Source organism: Mixophyes fleayi, chromosome 2 (genome assembly GCF_038048845.1).
Source record: "Mixophyes fleayi isolate aMixFle1 chromosome 2, aMixFle1.hap1, whole genome shotgun sequence".
NCBI classification, from domain to species: domain Eukaryota; kingdom Metazoa; phylum Chordata; class Amphibia; order Anura; family Limnodynastidae; genus Mixophyes; species Mixophyes fleayi.
The window spans coordinates 215191870-215212555 of record NC_134403.1 but is presented as its reverse complement, the minus strand read 5'-3'; the positions used below and the strand labels follow the sequence as shown (position 1 = coordinate 215212555).

The window sequence follows — 20686 nt, the reverse complement described above, 5'->3', positions numbered from 1 at the left end:
ATGTCATTGTCATTTTTTGAAAAGTTCTGTACCACCAAGTTGATTGTGTGAGCAAAAGAGGGAATGTGATGGAATTCCCCCCGCTTTAATGCTCTAACAATATTGGTGGCCTTATTAGAAATCACATATCCTCAGGAGAGTCCAAGCAGTATAAGCCATGTTGCAATGATATCGCTTAGTTTTTCAAACAGGTTGTCAGCGGTATTACCTCTAACCTGCGCCTTGTCTTGTCTCTGATACCCACTTCTCACTCCCGCCTTCAAGAACTCTCCTGTGCTGCTCCCCACTTTTTGAATTCCCTACTTAATCAGACTTTTCCACAGTCTTCAAATCTTCAAAGATGCTCTTTGAAAATCCATCTCTTTTTTAGAGGTGACCTTATCTTCGATAACACTATTCACACTAATGCACTCTCACAACTATCCCAATCTCCACTCTGAGCCACACTCACTCCTCTTGTTTCAGCTGTGCCCTATTCCCTTTAGAATGTAAGTTCTCTAATGAGCAGGGTCCTCCATACCCTTTGTTTTAATTTCTCCATTCATTTTGTTTGCCTTGTCTGTTCTTGCTTTGCGTATGTCTTGTTTTATGTATGTCATCATCATTATCACCATTTATTTATATATCGCCACTGATTCCACAGTGCTGTACAGAGAACTCATTCACATCAGTCCCTGTCCCATTGGAGCTTACAGTCTAAATTCCCTAACATACACACACAGACAGACAGAAAGACTAGGGTCAATTTTGATAGCAGCCAATTAACCTACTAGTCTGTTTTTGGAGTGTGGGAGGGAACCGGAGCACCCAGAGGAAACCCACGCAAACACGGGGAGAAAATACAAACTCCACACAGATAAGGCCATGGTCGGGAATTGAACTCATGACCACAGCGCTGTGAGGCAGGAGTGCTAACCACTTAGCCACCAATATGTCCTTGTCTTCCCTACTGTACGGCACTGTGGAGCACTTTGGTGCCTTACAAATCTACGATAATAATAATAATATGCCTCTTAGTGAAGCAGATGATACACTGAGTAGCCTGCCTCTGAAAAATGTGACGTTCTTGGGTACATGTTGCTGCTGTCCCTGCTGGTGAAGGCGAATCACCAACCCAGTGGGCGGTCAATATCATATAATCTTTAGTTTGCCCATTTCCGCTTGTCCACATATCTGCGGTTAAGTGTATAGTGGGTAGAATGGCATTTTGTAGGCCAATAATTAAATTTTTAAGAACCTTCTGGTAGAGGTGAGGAATAGCTTTTCTAGTAAAATGGTGTTGTGATGGAATTTGGTAACGGGGGACAGAAGACCTCAAGTAACTGTCTAAAACCAGCTGCATTAATAGTGGATATTGGACGCAGATCTAATACTAGCATAGTCGCCAAGGGGTCTGTGATCCGCTTCGCGACTGGGTGACAGCTTTCATACTTGCTCCTCTTGCAAAGGATTGTTTAACAGTCAATTGTTGTAAACTATTAGTAGTCTTCTTCTTGGTCTGTTTCTGGGTTGAAGATCCACCCCCAGCAGCGGGAGCAGCAGCAGTGGGCCTAACGCTCAAGGATTCTTCTGAGGAGTCCTGGACAGGGGAGGAGTCATCTCGCCTTAGAAACTTGGATGCAGGACTAACTCCGATCACTTGTGAGTATATTGATGATGAAGGTGTTGGGGGTATAGATTGCAGGTGCTGGGATCTAGCTGAGAGAAGGGAGGTAGCTGATACTGGACTGCTTGTTGTTATTTTTTAGCATAAGTTTCTTATTTTCACAAAAGATTTCCATGAACTCGCCTCAAATGGCGTAACATGGATGAGGTTCCCAGATGGGTAAGGTCCCTACCTCTATTGACTGTGGCTTTACAATGCTACAAATGGCTAGACAACTGTTGTCAGGATTTGTGTAAAAATAATTCCACACATAAGAGGTAGATTTTTTGGTCTTATACCCAGGCATGACAATGGCCTTCTTCTTATCACTGGCAAGAACTGCTGCAGTCTTTCATCATCATCATCATCATCATCATCATTTATTTATATAGCGCCAACATATTCCATAGCGCTTTGTTTGAAAGTGTATGAAAATAATGCACAGAGTTTAGAATAAGGCGCAAAAAGGGAGGTGATTGAATAATAGGTTTCTGAGTATCAAACATCAATCAATATTGCAACAATGACAACATAAAACATATAAACAATGTCCATAATCACGAAAAAAAGCTGAAAGTTGCAGTACACAGTCTCTCTAAATCATCTCAATATATATCCAGATAATCCCTCGGTGTACTCTCATATTCTCCCAGGGTCCACCATGCAGTTCATATAAATGCGGGAGACAAGAAAACAAAGGTGCTCCGATTTTATCTTATGTATTCTAAACTCTGTGCATTATTTTCATTACAATTTTGAAAGTGTAGTAGGTACTTACTTTCAAGTGAATTGGGCTGCATTCCCCACCCGCTTCCCTTATCATATAGGAGTGCAGGAAGAACACCCTATCTTTTGTATGAAAATAATATTGTGGCCTGTGATGTCATCAAAAAGGACTGCAAATGACTTGAAATTAGTGTTATTGGGGTTAATAATAATAATATAGGGGGGAAGCAAAATTATTGTATTTTAGCAAAAAAATAGGGATTTTAGAAAGAAATAGGGACCCAAAACCAAAACCAAAACACGCAAGGGCGGTTTTGCCAAAACCAAAACCAAAACACAAAGTTAATCCAGATCCAAAACCAAATCCAGAACACGTGGATCAGTGAACATCTTTAGTAAAATGTACACTACACAGTGCAGAACCAATTTTGGATTCCTAGTTTGCTCATTTGCACTTAGATTTCCACACAGGAATATCGCACCTCTGTGAGGCATCCCTTTCCTCGTTAAAACTGTTAGATCATACTTGCTGTTTAACTGTGGTTACATAAAGGTTAGAACACAGATACTGTATGAGAGCCAAGCACTGCTTATCTATAGACAAATTCTATAGCACTATTGTGCTTTGCTGTAAGTGTTATCTTGTTAGAGGACAAAGCATCATCCTCATGTGGTACAGTATCTGTGTTTTAACAATAGACTATGTGGCTGACAGACATCCCTTTGTCATCTGCTAACAGCTGAGCACTTACATCTGCATGATAATTTAAAGGCTACAAATACTCCCAGAGAAAGCATTATTGTATTACAGACATGTACCATCCAAAATAAAAATATTTTATGACACTAAGTTACATTGAAGCCAGAAAATCATGCCAGTACCCACAGGGGAGCAGCTTCTCTGTCTGCCTGATAGAATTACATTGTAACTCTTTTCTTCCTCCAGATGTTATATCAATATTCATGAGGCAGGCAGGAGAGACAGGCACCTCCATACAGCAGACTGCAGAGTACACTCAGCTGGTTAAGAATACATAACCAATTGCAAAGACTTAACTCTATACAAAGTTGTATTGTACATACTTATGTTATGTTTGTTTCTTACTTTACAATGCTTAACTGTGCCCATGCTCAATATAGGCTATATATGAATTCAACTGCCATCAAACCAACTTATAAACAAAATAAAAATACATATTAGAGAATAAGGAAATGATGACTGTAAAGTAACTTGTACCCGTTCATAGGCACACTGAGGAGGGGGGGGGGGTCCTAGTGCCTGGAAAACCCCCCTCCAAGCAAGGGGCACTATATAATTGAGGTGGCTGGGCCCTGCCCCCGCTTCACACGGCTCTGCTTGAAAAGGGAGAGCTGCGTGCACCTAACAGTAGTGCCTACAGCATTGCCCATGTATATTATAGGGATAGGAAGAGTTGAAGAGCAGCCAAGCACTGTCTAATATTATATCCATGCTCCCATGCATGCTGGTCACGCCCACTGGTTGCGTGGTGTGGAAACCTCCCTCTACAAATCCTGCATTTGCCCCTGCTGTTAGGCAGCTAATGTTTTCTTCTCTTTATCCTATTGGTGCATTTGCTAGTTACTGGAAGGTGCAACATTTACATCCTGGAAGTGGTAACTGCAGTGTCTGTCATGGAAAATTGGCCACTGTTTGAGAATCAGATAAAGAAAATAATATATAGGAAGGGGAGTGTAGAAAGTGGAGGGCAAACAGTACTTGAACTATCTAGTGCCATTACTCATTATGCCTTTCATTAAAGTGTGGTACAGTCCCTCAATGTAGGAAAGTTCTTCATATTAAGGTGCAGAGTTAGGTGAGATGTGAAATCATTTAGAGTTAGTTATAAAGCAAGGAATATTTTGTTATTTTCTATGCGCATGTGTGGCCCTAATACGTATATTGACATGTACTGTGCATGTGCAAAATGGGCATTTATGTATAAATAGTATAAATAATCGGATGTTATCCAGCTTAACTAATCTCCTGATGAAGTCTAATTAGATGAAATGTGTCAAGGTTAATTATAAATGACAAACTAGTTGTACCCTTTTAAACTCTCCCTTTCTTAACTATTACTGTGACCAAGTGAGGATATAACTACCAGCAGATCAAGTTCCTGTTTCCTGACCCATTAGAGTGGTAACTATTGACAGCGACAACTGGTTTCATTATACCGGGAAAACAGATGAGCCTTTGTTTTCATTACTTATTGTGAGTGTGCATTTTGTATAATTTTCAACAAATTCTGTTTTTATAAACAATACTATGCTATACGGGCTATCATATTCCTTCTTTATATCCATTTATGGAGTGAAATGGACAAGCAGTGTTGAGCCAAGCAAGAACCTGTACAGATAAGCTGATTATTATTATTTTCTCTGGTACGCACATATATATGTGGTATGAGATAACACAATTTATTCATTGGTCTGACAATATTACACTGTTTTTGGTTATCCTTCTTCTTTCATTTCTATGGGCACGCATGACTAGAGAAACCACACACGGTTCGAGCTGAGCTACCCAAAATTCATGTGTTGATGAGCCTCTTTACACCTATTGGTTTTGGGATTATCTTCCTGAAGCTAATACACTAATAGGCGCCCCCTTTCTCCTTCCCTCTTTCATCTCTCAGATTTCCGTTTGTTCGGCCTTACCACCCAAAATATTGAAGGCAGTCAACCGCCTTGTATGAAGGAAGTGTTCTGGTGTGAAATGGATAATTTATGAACAGTGTATCAAATTCTGGACTGAGCGCCAATATTTATTTGTTAAGTATGTATGTTTGTGTCAGAGAGCAGTTACATTTTCAAAACCGTACTGCTGAATTTTCACCTTATTACACATATGACTGAGGAGTTTTGCATGTCTCTCTGGCAGAATATAGTCCCTCTATTTTTTGTTCCAAACCTCACCACAAAGCCAAATTAAATGACTTTCAAGCTATTTACAAATTAAAAATTATGCAAAATGTGACTTTACAAAAACAGAAACTGAACTTGTAGATTGCATCTCAAGAACTTTGCACCTCTGCGAAATTACCTGTTTTGCAATGAAATTCATCTCTAGTTTGTATCAAATATATTTAACCACATGTCTGAAAGTGGTTTCATCTAATTACATTATTTTCCCTTTGATGAAGCTGTTATATCAATGATTCATAAAAAAAAAAAAATTGTGCTTATGTTTGAGATTATAAAGTCTTCATGCCATTAAATATCAATCTTAACAGCAATGTCACAGAAGTTTGGACTGGCTAAGACTCATCAAGGCTTTCCTCTTTCTCTGACCCTCTATGCAGTATGATATTGTTTTACTACTGATCTTTTGGCTTCTTTTAGTGGCATTAGTGTAGGAGAGAGCTTATTGACAATTTTGCCTGTGTCATTCCATCCCTGAATTACAGCGAGTTGAGTATTTTGAGGTCCGTCCTGAGACCAATATCAAGTTTTGAGAACTCTACAACTTTAACCATTATCTAGACATGGTGGTAATTCCCTACTGAGTTAGATTGAGGGGTTTGAGTATGTAGGATTTGAGGCCCAAAAATATTTTCCCACATTTTTAAACCTACACCTGATCCCAGTTTATTTCCATATTAAATGTAAATCTTAATTTAAATTTCATCTATAGAGGAAATGTTTGTAGCATATTGACATCATACTCATTGCCTTTCTTTAGCGCCATACACAACCTTGTATTAAGCCACTTTAGAGATACAAGCAGGGCAATTTTACCTAGTATCCAGTAGACTGCAACATTATAAAGATAAATAGTAAATAATTGCTATTATTGAGTGAAAATGTCATACATGCAGAAATTGTCACCAAGTGCCTCGTCTTACAAGCCCTAGAGCAGTGCTACACAATGTAATGAGGGATTAAATGCTGGGATCAGTGTAGTGAAATATTTTTAACATTTTTAAATGTAACTTAATATATTTTAGGTATAGTGTTCTAAATAATGAAAAACTGGAAAACCCCACAGCCCAAGCATTTTGGACAAAAAAGCAAATGTCTATACTTGATATTAGTGGTTTCATTTGACCTATTTTTAGTGTATTTGGTCACACTATGCTGTGTCTGGAACCTGAAGTAAGAAGTCAGGCAATGGTGCAGTAAGAATCTTTTAGCTTTTCTGAAGAAAGTAAAATCTTACTCCTGAATCACAAGCTCAATGTAAGTGTGTGGGTCAATAGGTCATATGATATGCCCAATATCCAGAAGATCACTTAGGTCTTAGCCCAATGTTGCTTCACTTTCAATCCAAAACCATAATAATGAACAGGGTGGGTGGGAATTTTTACTTCTAACTTCCTGGAAGAGCAGTTGAGCCAACCAATGTTAAAGATGTACCCACTCCCACAGCTGTCTGAACCCCTACCAGTGGCGGATCCAGATCGCCCCCCCTACCAGGGGCTTGCTGCCAACAGCTGCACACTGTGCAGGTCCGTCCAGCCGTGACAGGCAGGGACAGTGTGCTGCCCGGCTGCTCTGATTGTGTTTTAAACACAATCAGAGCAGCGGGGCAGCACACTTTCACTGCTGAATGGACCTGCACATACTGTGCAGCCACCGGCAGCCTTAGAACACAGAAAGGGGGCGGGGCCTAAATTGCCCCCCCTAAAATCGCCCGGGGTAGGACAAATGTCTGGGTCCGCCCCTGACCCCTACTGATACTGCTACTCTCCAACTGCAGTCAGCACCATGGATACTTTTGCAGGAAGCTATGGATTCACTCAATGTTCTTTGAGTTTTTAAGCCCTGGAGAAATGGCAAGAGTAGGTTGACTGCCTTTAGAGTTGCTCACACAGTGTAGTTCCATGTGAGTGGAATAGCATATTTCTGGCTATGTCACCACTGGAAGTCATTGGCGTGGGCTCATTACCTTCATGTGAATTGGATTGCAGTGTGAGCAGCAATAGAAGCAGCTCTCTCCCTCCTACACTGAATGCCAAAGCAAGATAACAGATGGTGGTGGAGGAGAAAATGGGTCTGATCCTTAAAGCTGCCCACACAGCACATCTTCATGTGGGTGGAAGGAGTTTGCAGCAGGCCGTGTTACCATCAGTGGGAGTCATTGGTGCTGGCCCAGTTTCCCCACCCTTCACATAGCTGGAGTTGGTTTGTGAGCTGCTGTGAAGAGCAGCCCTCACGCTCCCTTCTCCATTTGACATTAAAGCAACATATGAAATGGTGGTGGAGTGGGGATTAAAATATTGGATAAAGGAGGTTGAGGGACTATGTGTGGGTTTGTAGGTGGTTCATGTGTGTTAAGGAGAGAATGGGAGTTATAATGTGTGAAAAGGGGAGGGGTGGGAACATATTGTAATGTGACAAGGGAGGGTTTGGGGCTATTTACAGCATTCACAATCTAGGCTTCACAGTGGTTCATGGGCCTATTTTGTCTAAAACTGGTCTTGCCATGGGCCAAGCACCTTGCGTCATTTAAGGAGGGAGCCTTTTAGTGTTCAGCTCACTCTCACACTCACTATCTTTCAGCATGGTTTAATAAGAGCACAGGACCATGACCACGAGGATGGACTACACATGACTCTCCCTATTTGCAGAGTCCAGATCAGAGAACTAGGAGAACGCCACATTATTGCAACTATCATTTTTTTGTGCACAAGAATAATTTTCTGTACACTTCAAATTTATATACAAATATCCACTTTCTCATTTAAAAATGAATTCTTATATTTTTACTGCCTGGGACTGTAAGAGTAGTTCCTTGTTTCAGCACTCACAGATTTGCAAGAAGACAATTGACTGTACAATTTATTTGGTTTCACTATATTTCATTTATATTTTTATGACTTTATTTATAAGTTTGTAATTTTGTCAGTGTGTTTTGATGTTGAATACCCCTACCTCTATCTATCTATCTATCTATCTATCTATCTATCTATCTATCTATCTATCTATCTATCTATCTAGTGGCCATTTTATTACGTAGACCTGTACACCTGCGTGTTAATGCCAATTCCTAATCAACCGATCATGTGGCAGGACCTCAATGCTTAAAAACATGCAGGCATGGGGTTCAGTTGTTGAATGAGTTGAACAAAATAATGAGGAAGATGATGATGATGATGTAAGGAAGCCATCAGTGGTAGCCTTTGTGAGGTCACAATAAGTAGAGGTATGGACTTTGACTATTTAGGCACCTCCTGCCTGTCATTTGCAGTCAGTTCAGTTAAGTAGTTTCCAAAATTTGGAAAATTGTGTATAGTAACAAACAGTCCGACATCAGCAAACAGCAGAATGGATAGACACATTATGCAATCTTAACCATCAACACCTTCATCCTCAACCTCGTCATTATTAGTACACAGTAGTACACAGTACAGTATGCAATTCTCAAAAGCAAACTAACATACCTAGCATAATCCATGATTCCCAAAACGCGTCACTGTGTGCTACAGCTGCTGCTGCTGGGGGTGAAATTTCTACACAGAAGGGGACCAGTAAGAGAAAGCATAATTTTAAACAACAATTGTCTGTGAAGTAAATATTTGCAAGAGGAACCAAATATGACAGCCAATATCCTGCTGCACAGCAGATCACTAGAGCCATGACAGCTATGCTAGCATTGGATGTGCATCCAATTTCTGCCATCAATCCATCAGGTTTTAGTAGATTTATTGAGGCTACCAAATTCTTAATTCCATTTCTACTAAACAGCAATTCCTCATCTGTACCAGAAAGTTAAATAAAAAGTCATTCAGTCCCTAGGAAATACAATTGTACTAACTATCCTCTTAACTACGGATATGTGGACAAGCGGTACAGATGAAACAAAAGACTACATGAAAGTGGGTCAGTGTATCACCATCAGCAGTTGCGCCTGTAGCATCATCATTGTCTTCCTCATGACGAGGACCTTGTAGGTGAGAGTGAGATGTTTAAAAAGGATTCTGTAAGGGAAAGAGAGCCAGTGTAAGGCAATGCAGAGAGGGGAGGCAGAAGAAGAGCGGTGTGAAAGGAAAATAAGTCCTGCAGTCACACTGAGTAAAGAGCAAAAGAGGGCGAGGTGAGAGCCGAGGAGACCAATGAGGAAGAGGTTACCGTAATCAAGTCGGGAAATGATGAGAGCATGGATGATGGTTTTAGTGGCATCCTGAGAAAGGAAGGTACGGATGCGGGCAATGTTGAGTAGTTGAAAGCGACAAGATTGGGCAAGAGATTGAATGTGGGGGGCAAAAGAGAGAGAGTATCACGAATCTGCAGAATATTTAGTGGATTCCTGTTCTCTGTCAATGAATGGAACTCACTTAGGAGCGCAGAGTCTAACGGGTAGGGGGTTTTCACCAGTGACCCCGGCAAGGAGGTATGGGCTTAGTTAATGAAGATAATAGCAAAAGCTGGCTGCATTTAGTAACTCAGAGTAACGACAGGAGAATCATGATACAGCAGCAGCTCAAATAGTCAATGAAGATGATAGCACTAGCTGGCTTTAATTAGTAACTCAGGATAATAGCAGGGAAATCACCGATACAGCTGAAATTCAAACAGGGCAAATGTAGAATAGAACTTTAGCTGATCCATACATGATAATTGTAACTACAGGTGAGTTACTGGTTACAGCGACAGTTCAATATTGTCACGAATCAATGCAGGAATACAGCTAAGGAGCCATGAATAAGGTGAAACAACATACAAGTTTATTGCTGAAGAGTCAGAACACGTGTTGTAATAATGAGCTTGCAGTAATTACCAGGTATACAGGGGTGCACGCAGGATTGTCGGGGGGGGGGGGGGTTTCCCCCCTGACCCAAAAAAACCCCCAAAACACACGAGAGAGCTGCTGCGCAACTCCGTTTCGTTCGCGCTGTCCTATACAGCAGCCGCGGCTATGTCAAAGAGGCGTCCGCGACGGTGCTGTATACAATACAGCACCGCCGCGGATGCTTCTTTGACAGCGCCGCAACTGCTGTATAGGACAGTGCAACTATGGTGGGCACTTAGTTAGCGGAGAGGGGGGAGACCCAGAAACCCCCCCTGCGTGCGCCACTGGTATACAGCAGTTGCAGGTAAACAGGAGGTGTGGAAAGATTCCAGGCAGCAAGTACAGGGAAATGCAGGGGTAAATACCAGGTTCACAGGTGAAACAGGTCAGCAGAATGTAGAGATCTCAAACAGCATAAATCCAGGAGCACGGCAGGAGGAAGTGACCACAGAGTGTAACATCAATAACCAGCAATGTGTGCTGGGAGTGACAGGTATATATAAGGGAAATGAGAACACACCCAGGTGCATGGGATAATTGGAGAACGGGTTAACCCCTAATGCAAACATGAAAGGCACGATAGCAGCACCTCTGGTGATCAGAGGTACTGCTGCAAATACACACTAATAAAGTCTAATAGTCCAGGAGGCAGGAGCTGCCAGGCAAAGCAGTATGCACTGCAAAGCTTGCAGGCAGATCCTGACAAATATGCACATAATAAGGAAGGAGAACTTAGCTGATCCATAAGTATGTGATTCCAATAACAAGCAAGTTACTTGTACAACGGCAGTCCGACACATAGAAGCAGCGATGGAGTTGAGCTGGCTGATCCGTGGATAGTGATTCTGGCAGTAGGTGAGTTTGCTTATTACAGCGGCAGTCCAAGCATGGAAGCAATAGTGAAATTGAGCTAGCTGATCTGTGAATAGCGATTCTGGCCACAGGTGAGTTGCTTGTTACAGCGGCATTCCCAGCGTGGAAGTAATAGTGGAGTTGAACTGGCTGATTGGTGAATAGCGATTCTGGTAACAGATGAGTTGCTTGTTACAGCGGCAGTCCCAGCGTGGAAGCAGTAGCGGAGTAGAGCTGGCTGATCCAAACGAACAAAACAAGGCACAGCGGAGGAGATAAACCAACAGGAGCCAAATCCCATAGGGAGAGTATGTAACTCAAAGAACAGGCAATGACAGAGGGACCATGGGAGGTTTAAATAGCGCTCCATAATCCTATGCACCAATGGGAACCGGTAGGAGGTAACAAATAGGGGCAACAGGCAACACATGCACAGAACCAACTACATAGGAGCCTTGACACAAAGTACTAGCCTGGATCACCGCTTGAGAAGTGTTGTTAGCCAAAAGACATTTAGGATCCAGGATGAGATGAGCCAAAGATGGATCCGGGTCAGAATTACAATCAAAGGCTCGAGAGAGCGCATCTGCTCTTTTATTCAAATGACCTGATTTAAAGGTAACACTGTGACCACCGAGCTTGCTGAGGATGAAGACATTGTGCGGTTTGTAAGTACAACAGATTCTTATGATCTGTAAAAATCATCACTACATGTTGAGCTCCTTCCAGGAGATAATGCCATTCAGATTATGCTAACTTCATTGGCAGTAATTCCTTGTCTCCAATGGTGTAATTCTGCTCTGCAGGTAAGAACTTCCGGGAAAAGAAAGCACATGGCAATAATCGATTAGATGATGACTATTGAGAGAAAACTTCTCCTATGCACCAATGGGAACCGGTAGGAGATAACAAATAGGGGCAACAGACAGCACATGTGCAGAACCAACTACATAGGAGATAGGAGCCTTGACATGAAGTAATAGCCTGGATCACCGCTTCCAGGAAGGAGGTAACATCGCCGGCACTTATCTATGGGACCGGCATTTGACAGAGAGGAGTCGAGGGTGACGATAAGGCACCGGAGTTGGGGAACTGATGAAATGGTGGTGTTCTTAACAGTGATAGAGAGATCAAGGTGGTATGAAGATTTAGAAGGAGGAAGACGATGAGTTTGATTTTGGAAATGTTTATTTTGAGAAAACATGAGAACATCCAAAAGGAGATGGTCAGATACACGAAAGAGGAGGAGGAGGGATAAGGGGAAGAGAGGTAGAGTTGAATGTCATTGGCGTAAAAGTGATACTGGGGACCAAAGGAAGTGATGAGATCACCCAGGGAAGTAGTGTACAGTGAAAAGAGAAGAGGGCCAAGAAAAGAGACCTGAGGAAGGGTGGAGATGGGGGGGGGGGGGGGTGAGTCAGAAGTGGATACAGAAAAAGAGCAGTTGGCGAGGTATGAGGTGATCCATGCGAGGACAGAGCCAGAGAGGTAGAGAGAAAGGAGGGTCTGCAACAGGAGCTGGTGGTCCATGGTATCGAAGGACACAAAGAGGTTAAGGAGTATAAATAGGGAGAAGTGACTCCTGGATTTAGCCAAGAGAAGATAGTTAGTAACTTTGGCTAGGGCAGTTTCAGTAGAGTGGAGAGGGCGTAAACTGGATTTTAGTGGGTCAATGAGGGAGTTGTCTTAGAGGTGCCTGGTGAGGTGGGTGCAGACAACCCACTCGAGAAGTTCAAAAAAGAACAGCATGCGATGTGTGGCGGTTTTTGCTGGCTATTTCTATGTCACTTAGTAGTGGGGCGCCATAAGGAGCAGCTGCGTTCATCTTATGTTTTATTATTTACTTCCAGTTGCAAAACATTATGAATGAACATTCCCTATGGACCACTTCAAAAGAAAATTAGCATTGGATTGTAATAAAATGGGCAGCTTAGGGTAATTTTGATTTTTATTAAACTGCTTTGAAAGTCAGTGTACATGTTTTTTCCCAACTTTTTAGGTTTGTTTAACTACATGTTCCAGCAGTCAGTGACACCCAAGTACTAAATGTACACCAGGGCTTGCTGGGACTTCAAGTTCCCTAAACCTAACATTTTTATAACTTTTACACATTAACCTTGCAACCACAGCCCAGAGATACCAAGAAAAGCACCAGTCCAGCCTGCAATACCCTGATGCTGGTTCCCGCATTTGCTAGGAGACTCTCACTCTGCCCGTCACCTTGCATTAGTGGTGAACATGGTGAACAGCCAAAGCTATAAACACTGGTGTTGGTTACTCGCATAGCAGGGTCAGCACTTTCTTTAAATAAATATTTATTCATTGCATGTACGTCTATGGCAGTTATAACCATAAAGGTGATAATGATAACTGCCAAATTGCCGACTGCCTGGCTTAATGCAGTTAATATATTTAGCAGCGGGAGTCAGTCGTTGTCCTCCAGTTTTAAAAGCACTGTTTGTGTTTATTTGTTTATGTTGCACTTCCACAATGTTGAAATGCATCACACCATGGTTAGAAAATAACCGAAGAAAGATTTATTGAATAAAATCTGTATAGAAAAACATTTATTGAATATATTCATGCAGTAGATAAATAAACATTTTGGGAGCACCTTTGCAGTGCATTCATGTTCTTCTTTCAGGCTGATGGCCAAACTGAGCCTGTATAACTACTGGCTGGCTCTTGGTATCCTGAGCAAACCATTCAATGTATCTTCATTGTTTTCTTTATTTCAGTAGTCATTAGAAAATGTGACTGTGCTTCCCGTAAGTTTACAAGCAGTGCCCGCTTACCCCTAAAACCATTGTAGTTCAGTTTGTGAGACCATGTGCCGTACAAAAGGTACATGTTCTTGCAACAGTAAAGGTGCGAACTATTGTGCTTTTTTATTGGAGCAAAACATGACAATACTGTAAAAAAATGAACTGTTTGGAAAGAGCCAAAGGGATATATTTACTAAACTGTGGGTTTGAAAAAGTGTAGATATTGCCTATAGTAACCAATCAGATTCTAGCTGTCATTGTGTAGAATGTACTAAATAAATAATAACTAGAATCTGATTGGTTGCTATAGACAAAATCTCCACTTTTCCAAACCCGCAGTTTAGTAAAGCTAGCCCAAAGTATAATTAAAACATATTACATATTCTCATATTTCAAAGAATACTTTGTTATGTTTTTGTTTATGTAAGAAAGTTTCTATTCAATCCTACTGAAAGACATAGAATAGTTAGTTAGTTAGTTAGTTCTTAAACAGTGACATAAACGGGGGGGGGGGGGGGGGCATCCTGAATCCACATTTGCAAAATATTTTTCCAAGCTTCCGCAGATATAATCAATAATAGGTTTTCAGGCTTAAAGGTGTAGTGATTGCTCCCAATATTGTCCACTCAGGGGGCCAAAGGGACTCCCTAATTTGGTAAATGAGTGGATACAAATTGGTGGACTTGTTTCCAGAAATAATTATTAAGGTGGCATTCCATTATACAAAGTAAAAATGAGGCATCTTGGAGTTTGCATTGGTGTATGATAGGTCAATTAAAAACCCATGCTGGGGGAAAGATAACCCCATAATCTCTATGAAATATATTATAAAACACACACACACACACACACACACACACACACACACACATATATAATACAAAAAAGAAGGGGCGCCAAACATAGTGCATTAAATGTGTGACACAACAAGTATATTCCACATATGTATAATTCCCGTACCAGAGGTTCGAATAATAACAACTTGAAATAAATGCAGATGAGTCCTCTCTAGGTACCGTCTGTGATGGATCACTGAACCATGGATTAATAAATCTGACAAATACTTCTCCCAAAGCAAGTAGTGATGTCACAACTCCGGAGTGATCTAGAACTCAAACATGACCAAAATAGTGTAATACCGTCATGAACATATTAACGGGCAAACATGATAGAAAAAAGCTTTTAATAAAATGGAGGCACAGATGCCTCACACTGCAGCTTAAGTACAATATGCTTGTACATGAAAAAGATTAAAATAAGCTTGTCTGTCCTGTCCACATGCAATGATGATAATCAAGCAGGGCGAATTCTGGCCAGTAAGCCCACACTGATGCACATGTCCAAGAACAGCAAGCCAAAGCCCTGATGTGTTTCGTCCTCCTATTCGTAGACATTCTCAAGGGGTGACCCATTTAAAGGAGCTTGGCAATATTCCCAAGCTAACCAAGGACATTGCCATGACAGCAACTGCAGTTGTACAACTCAGTTCAGAATTTGCTAGTTATGCTGATGAAGCGCTCAGTGATGAACTGCTCAGCTGTGAACCAGTCACTTCTGCTGAGGTCACATGTAATGCTCCACAAATGGATACCAGCAGTCTGCTGAGTTTATTTACATTTGGTGACACTGGGCTGAATCTCTGTTCAACTCCCTAAGTAAGTACCTGTGGCCCTGATATCACAACCTTTTCCATTGTGAACATTGGAAAGGGAGAAAAAGGACATGGGGCATTAATAATATTATAGAAGATGTCAGTTTCTCAGTTAACCAAGTGGTTCATAAATCTTAGCCAGATGAGATTCACAATGTTCAATCATCTCACCTCTATTGTGGTACATACACAGGGATGAACCCATGCTCATACAAAAAGCAAAAGGAACCAGCAGCAGTGAACTACCGAAAAGCAACAGAGCAGTGACCCTGGACCCAGCAAATCCAGCTCTGACAAAAGTCTGGATCGCACTAGCTTCCCAGGGCCTGCAGCCAGAACAGATCACCTTGCTGTTGTGGCTTTAATATGTAATATATAATTTCTTATCTTGGATTCCAAAAAGCCTAATTTTCTAGAACAAATTACTTGTAAAATACAATTAAAGCTGCAACAGAAGAGATGACAGTTGGAAACACCCTTTGTTATCATACCTGCACCAAACGAATCTAATTAAAATGATTATATTTCCAAAGATATTATATCCAATTCAAATGTTATGTTTAATACTTATCCCTAAAGACAAAAAATAATTAACAGGGAATTTAGAACTAAAACACTATAATCTTGCAGGGAGAAATAGATTTAGGGAATGGTTGCATCTGAGAGACATTTACACTAACACTTCAGTGAAAAATCCTTTTACAAAACATGAGTTTAACTTCTTTGTTACAAACCCACAAGCAAGAAATACCGAAGATACAACCCCTCATTGAAGTCATCCATGATAATTTTGACTTCCTGTTATCTTAAATGAAGAGGATCCTTATTTCAGTCTCCTGGACAAAACCATGTTACAATGGAAGGGGTGCAAATGAGTGTTCTATTTTGCACATAAGTTAAATACTGACTGTTTTTTCATGTGACACACAAATACTTGATAGCTTATTTGTACACTGAAAGTTGATATTTGTCTGCTACATGAAAAAACGTCAGTATTTAACTTATGTGCAAAACAGAACACTCATTTGCACCCCTTGCATTGTAGCATGGTTTTGTCCAGGAGACTGAAATAAGGATCCTCTTCATTTAAGATTCTTAATGAATCAGGCCATGAGTTCTTACTTACAGTACACTACATATTTTATGACAATAGTTTATGCACAGTGTGACCCCCATTTTTGTTATTTTTCCTTTGCAGGTTTATGATGAATAACTATTATGACAGATCAAAATAAAGCCAGGAGAGCCGAGAACACCCCATATTGTCAGGTACATTTAAACTTGCTACAGTGATGCCTTCAATTACAGTATTTATGTACCGTAATAATATATTGTTTAATTTTGGGAGGTCCCCCTATCAGGGGCATAAGAGACATCACTGTGTCCCAGAGAAAAAATTGGTTAGGGGCCCATGATGCTGCTCTAGCCTCCTGATCTTTTTTGATCAAAGCAGTGATCTAGCGCATGCAACCACAGTGCATGTGCCAGCTCAGAAAAGTCTCAAAAGCTCATACCAGATTCTGCCCCAGATTTTCGGGGGCAGAAGGGGTTTTGAATGGGGGCAACCAGGCACCTCTGGCCCGCATAGTGCATCCGCTGTAGTTTTGCCACTGCCTCCAATCTTCCCAATTTATGTTTATTTCAGTATGAAGGTCTTTATAATTTATTTAAATATGGGCACAGAGTCATCCTTTTTTCTTTCTTTGCAGGTGGCTGCTCGAAGTCTGGAAAACAGCAGTTCTGTGTGTTCTTTTTTAAAAAAATTGCTATTGTAGATTTTTAAGGCACCAAAGAGCTCTGCAGCAGTGAGTTTTACATCTTATATTTTAATTTTAAATTCAATTACCTCTTTATAACATTTTGAAACATCCGGATGTGTTTGTGTTTCTTTATGGTTTTTGTTAGATGCTGTACAGTGCAGTGGCCCAGAAAAGCTTTGTGCCTTTTGTGGAAATACCAGTTGACACAGGTACTGAATGGGAGATATAATGTCACTCATTCAGTGATTTTAAAGATCCTGCAGCTCCCCCACATGGTGCACTGACTGCTGACATGAAGGAAAAGCAGTCAGCAACCTATAACATGTGACGCTGCTGGATGCTTCTCCTCTATGTCAGTGTTATGCAGGGAGTGTGCTGTTAGGCTATAATGTCACAGCCAAGTGCCTCACTCCCAGTCTGAGGAGCCAAGGAGGCTGTTCCCACCTCTCACCTGCCAAGGTAAGAAACAGTGAGGTGGGTGAATGTAGAGAGTGCCCCTGCCATCGCTATGCCCCTGGAGGGGCTGAATATGTGCCTGGTGCCCGTGAAGAGGGCGAAGATGTCAGGCTGTGCTGCGCCCCTGGAGGGGCTGAAGAGTCCCCTGGTAGCTGAGCCCTGCAAGCGGGTGAAGAAAGAAGGTTACTCACCCGTCCATCGATCCAGCGGTGAGTATCGTGGCTTCTTTCTTGCAGGTCCCGTCCGCGGAGGAAGGATGAGCCAGTCAGGGCGAGGCAATCGCGGCTCGCGCCCGGCCATTCAAAAGATTGGCGCAGACGGGAGCCAATCAGCGCTCGCGCCGGCTAATGACGTCACTCCGGCGACTATATAAGTCGCCGAATGGCGCCATTTTGTCAGAAGGAGTCCGGCGCCGGAGGGAGAAGGACGTCGTGGGACGTCCGGAGTGGAGGAAGAACAGAAGCAGCGGAGATCGTCGGCGGGGAGCCCTTGTAAGGGCTGAGAGCGCCCCCGCCACCAGAGAAGGCAGAAAACCCGCGCCGAAGAGGAGAAGAGGCGCCGCCGGCTGGAGGGTCTGGAAGACCCGGAGAAGGAAGAAGACGGCGTGGCAAGTTGAGTATCCTGCGCAGAGCAGGTAAGTATACTCAACGTTAAATTCGGGCACTAGGCCCCGGGCCACGGTCGGGCACAAGGCCTGTGGGGACGGAGTAAATTAGGGGCACAAGGCCCAGGGACCTGGGCACTAGGCCCCTACGAGTTAGTGGGCCAGTAGGCCATAATACTTTTGATAAAGGGGACAAGCCCCTGTTAGTTAGGCAGGGGGCATGAGAGCCCCAGGTGCAAGGGCACAAGGCCCTTAGGTAGTTAGTGGCCTAGAGGCCATAGGAAGACCAGAGGGCCGAGTCAGGGGGCTGATAGCCCATAGCCTGAGAAGGGCACAAGGCCCTAGTTAGTAGTCAGGGAGGCCACAGGCCTCAGTAGGCAGGGGCTAGGACCCCTAGGTAGCAGGGCACAAGGCCCTAGTTAGTGGGCTCAGAGCCCTGAGGTAGAGAGGGGGCTTAGGCCCATTAATCAGAGCACAAGGCTCTGTGTGCAACTGGGCAAGAGGCCCATGGTGTGAAGGCCAGAAGGCCCTGGAGGTGGTGTGATAGAGGCGTGGGAGCCTCGAGAGTGTAGGCGCGGTCCTGTGTGAGGTGAGCACACGTAGTTAGGAGGTACAGTAGAGCGGAGGCTCATGTGGTGCTGTAGCAACCGGCTGGTTGGCTAGCAGCGGTGTGCTCTGGTAAGTAGCTTACAAAGTACTGTATATTGTATTCTGTCTGTGCGGCGGGTATTGTTGAATTACGGTATTTTGGGTGTGCTACGTAATTGTGTCCAGGGGCAAGACGTCAGGCCCCCATTAAAGGTAGGCTCTTGTTCCTGTGTTGTTCTGTGCTAACCCGTGCTGTGGGGACAAGTGTAGTTACCAGCATACACATAGTCAGGGGAGAACACACGTAGTTTTTCTGTCCCTTAGGTCCCCGGGGTCACACTGGTTTCCAGAGGGGGTGGCTGAGTGAGTTCGTGGCAGTGCAGCACACCTTGAGGCAGTTCCAGGGGCGGCCGTGGTTCTGATTGAGGGTCCCCAAGGCCGGTCCTGTGCAGGTGGACCTGTGGTTCCGGACGTAAGGACACGTGTGAGATACCCGAGTACAGGCAGTCGGGTGGTTCAGTTCGATCGGCTGTTCCGTGCGGCAGTCGGCCCGCGGGTTAGTGTGCTGTTCCGCTGAGCCTCAGCCGGGCTTGAAGCAGCCGGTCCTTAGGGTCCGTGGGTGACCCCATCGTAAGGAGACAGTTCTCCTTGGTTAGACCTGGGTGAGGGGGTTAGGAATCGCCCTCCGGTATAGTCCGTGAACACCGGCTGGTGTTCCCTGTAGTGTGTAGTGAGCAGTTCCGTTAGTGCACCACACCTAGGTAGACATAGTTGTTTGACCTAGTTGCGTTGCCGACCATTAGAGTGTTGTTAGGGTCGGGTCACTGTTGTAGTCAGTCCAATTTTGTGGGTGCCATCTTAGTCTCACTGAGAGTGTAGAGGGAGGCTGTGTGTTCTTGCCATCCGCAGGAGTCGGGAAGGTGCAGGAGAACCGGATCGGAAGTGGGAGTGTCCCGGTGAGTATCACGCTCGATTCCCCCTTTCGGTTAGGCCCTCACCGGCAGGTGTGTGAGGTACTTGAGGCGGGATTAGTCCTCGGACTAGTCTTGGTTTTAAGTGCCTGTAGTCCCCCGCGTCTTGGGGCGGGGGACTATCAAGAGCAAAGCGAGGAGGCGGCAAGTGGGCTTGGACTGAGAGTGTCCTTGTTCGTTGCCGTATTCTCGGACAGCCCTTACCTGGTCGGCACGGCCGTAATCTTTGTCTCTTTCTTAGAGGGACGTGGTTGGAGGTGACAAGGGTTGCGGCTACGGATCTGCTGGGATCGGATCGCAGCTGGGATATCTGAGGCGGACTGGAGGTGACCATCGTTCATAAGGTAAGTTGCGTCTGTCCCTGTTTCCCCGCAGGGAGGAGTTTCATGAGCACTTCTGAGTGTGTGTGTGGGGGGTGCTTCCTAATGCGCACCTAGGGCTTGCCCCATAGCAAAATTTGGTAGAGGGCTCTACTATTCTGAGCATTATCAAGGGCTGGAACATGCGTAGAGACTGATACATGCGCAGAACAGCAGAGTGGGGTCCAGGGGAGGTTTAATCTGTATTGCTCCCACTATACACTTCTGCACAAGCTCATGGCCTGTTTGGGTGCCACTGTTCCAGCCACGTGCCTTCTCAGAGGAGAACCCTGCTATTCTCTTCTGTGTATATGAACAGTAGAGTGAGGGCTTAGGGATGGTTCCCCACACCTGTGCCTCATGAGATATTACACCCCATACAATAACTCAATCTCAATTACACAATCTTCATGGGACAAGGCAGTATCTAATTTTAATTTATGTAGCATTATGAATGTTGGTTATTTAAAAATTAATATTTATTACTATGAATATGCCAAAATGTACTATATGTATGTAGATTGTATTTTTTATTGCAGGATGAGCAATTAATTAA

At 43.3% G+C, this 20686-nt stretch overlaps 1 long non-coding RNA gene across 1 annotated transcript in view; it reads left to right on the top strand.

The window, feature by feature from the left end:
• Positions 1-20218, top strand: part of LOC142140290 (uncharacterized) — a 31217-nt gene extending 10999 nt beyond the window's left edge. Inside the window, exons 2-4 of the long non-coding RNA XR_012688377.1 lie at positions 16591-16661; positions 17102-17626; positions 20154-20218. This is a non-coding gene — a long non-coding RNA (uncharacterized LOC142140290). The remainder of the gene's footprint in view (positions 1-16590; positions 16662-17101; positions 17627-20153) is intronic.
• Positions 20219-20686: the final 468 nt, after the last annotated feature.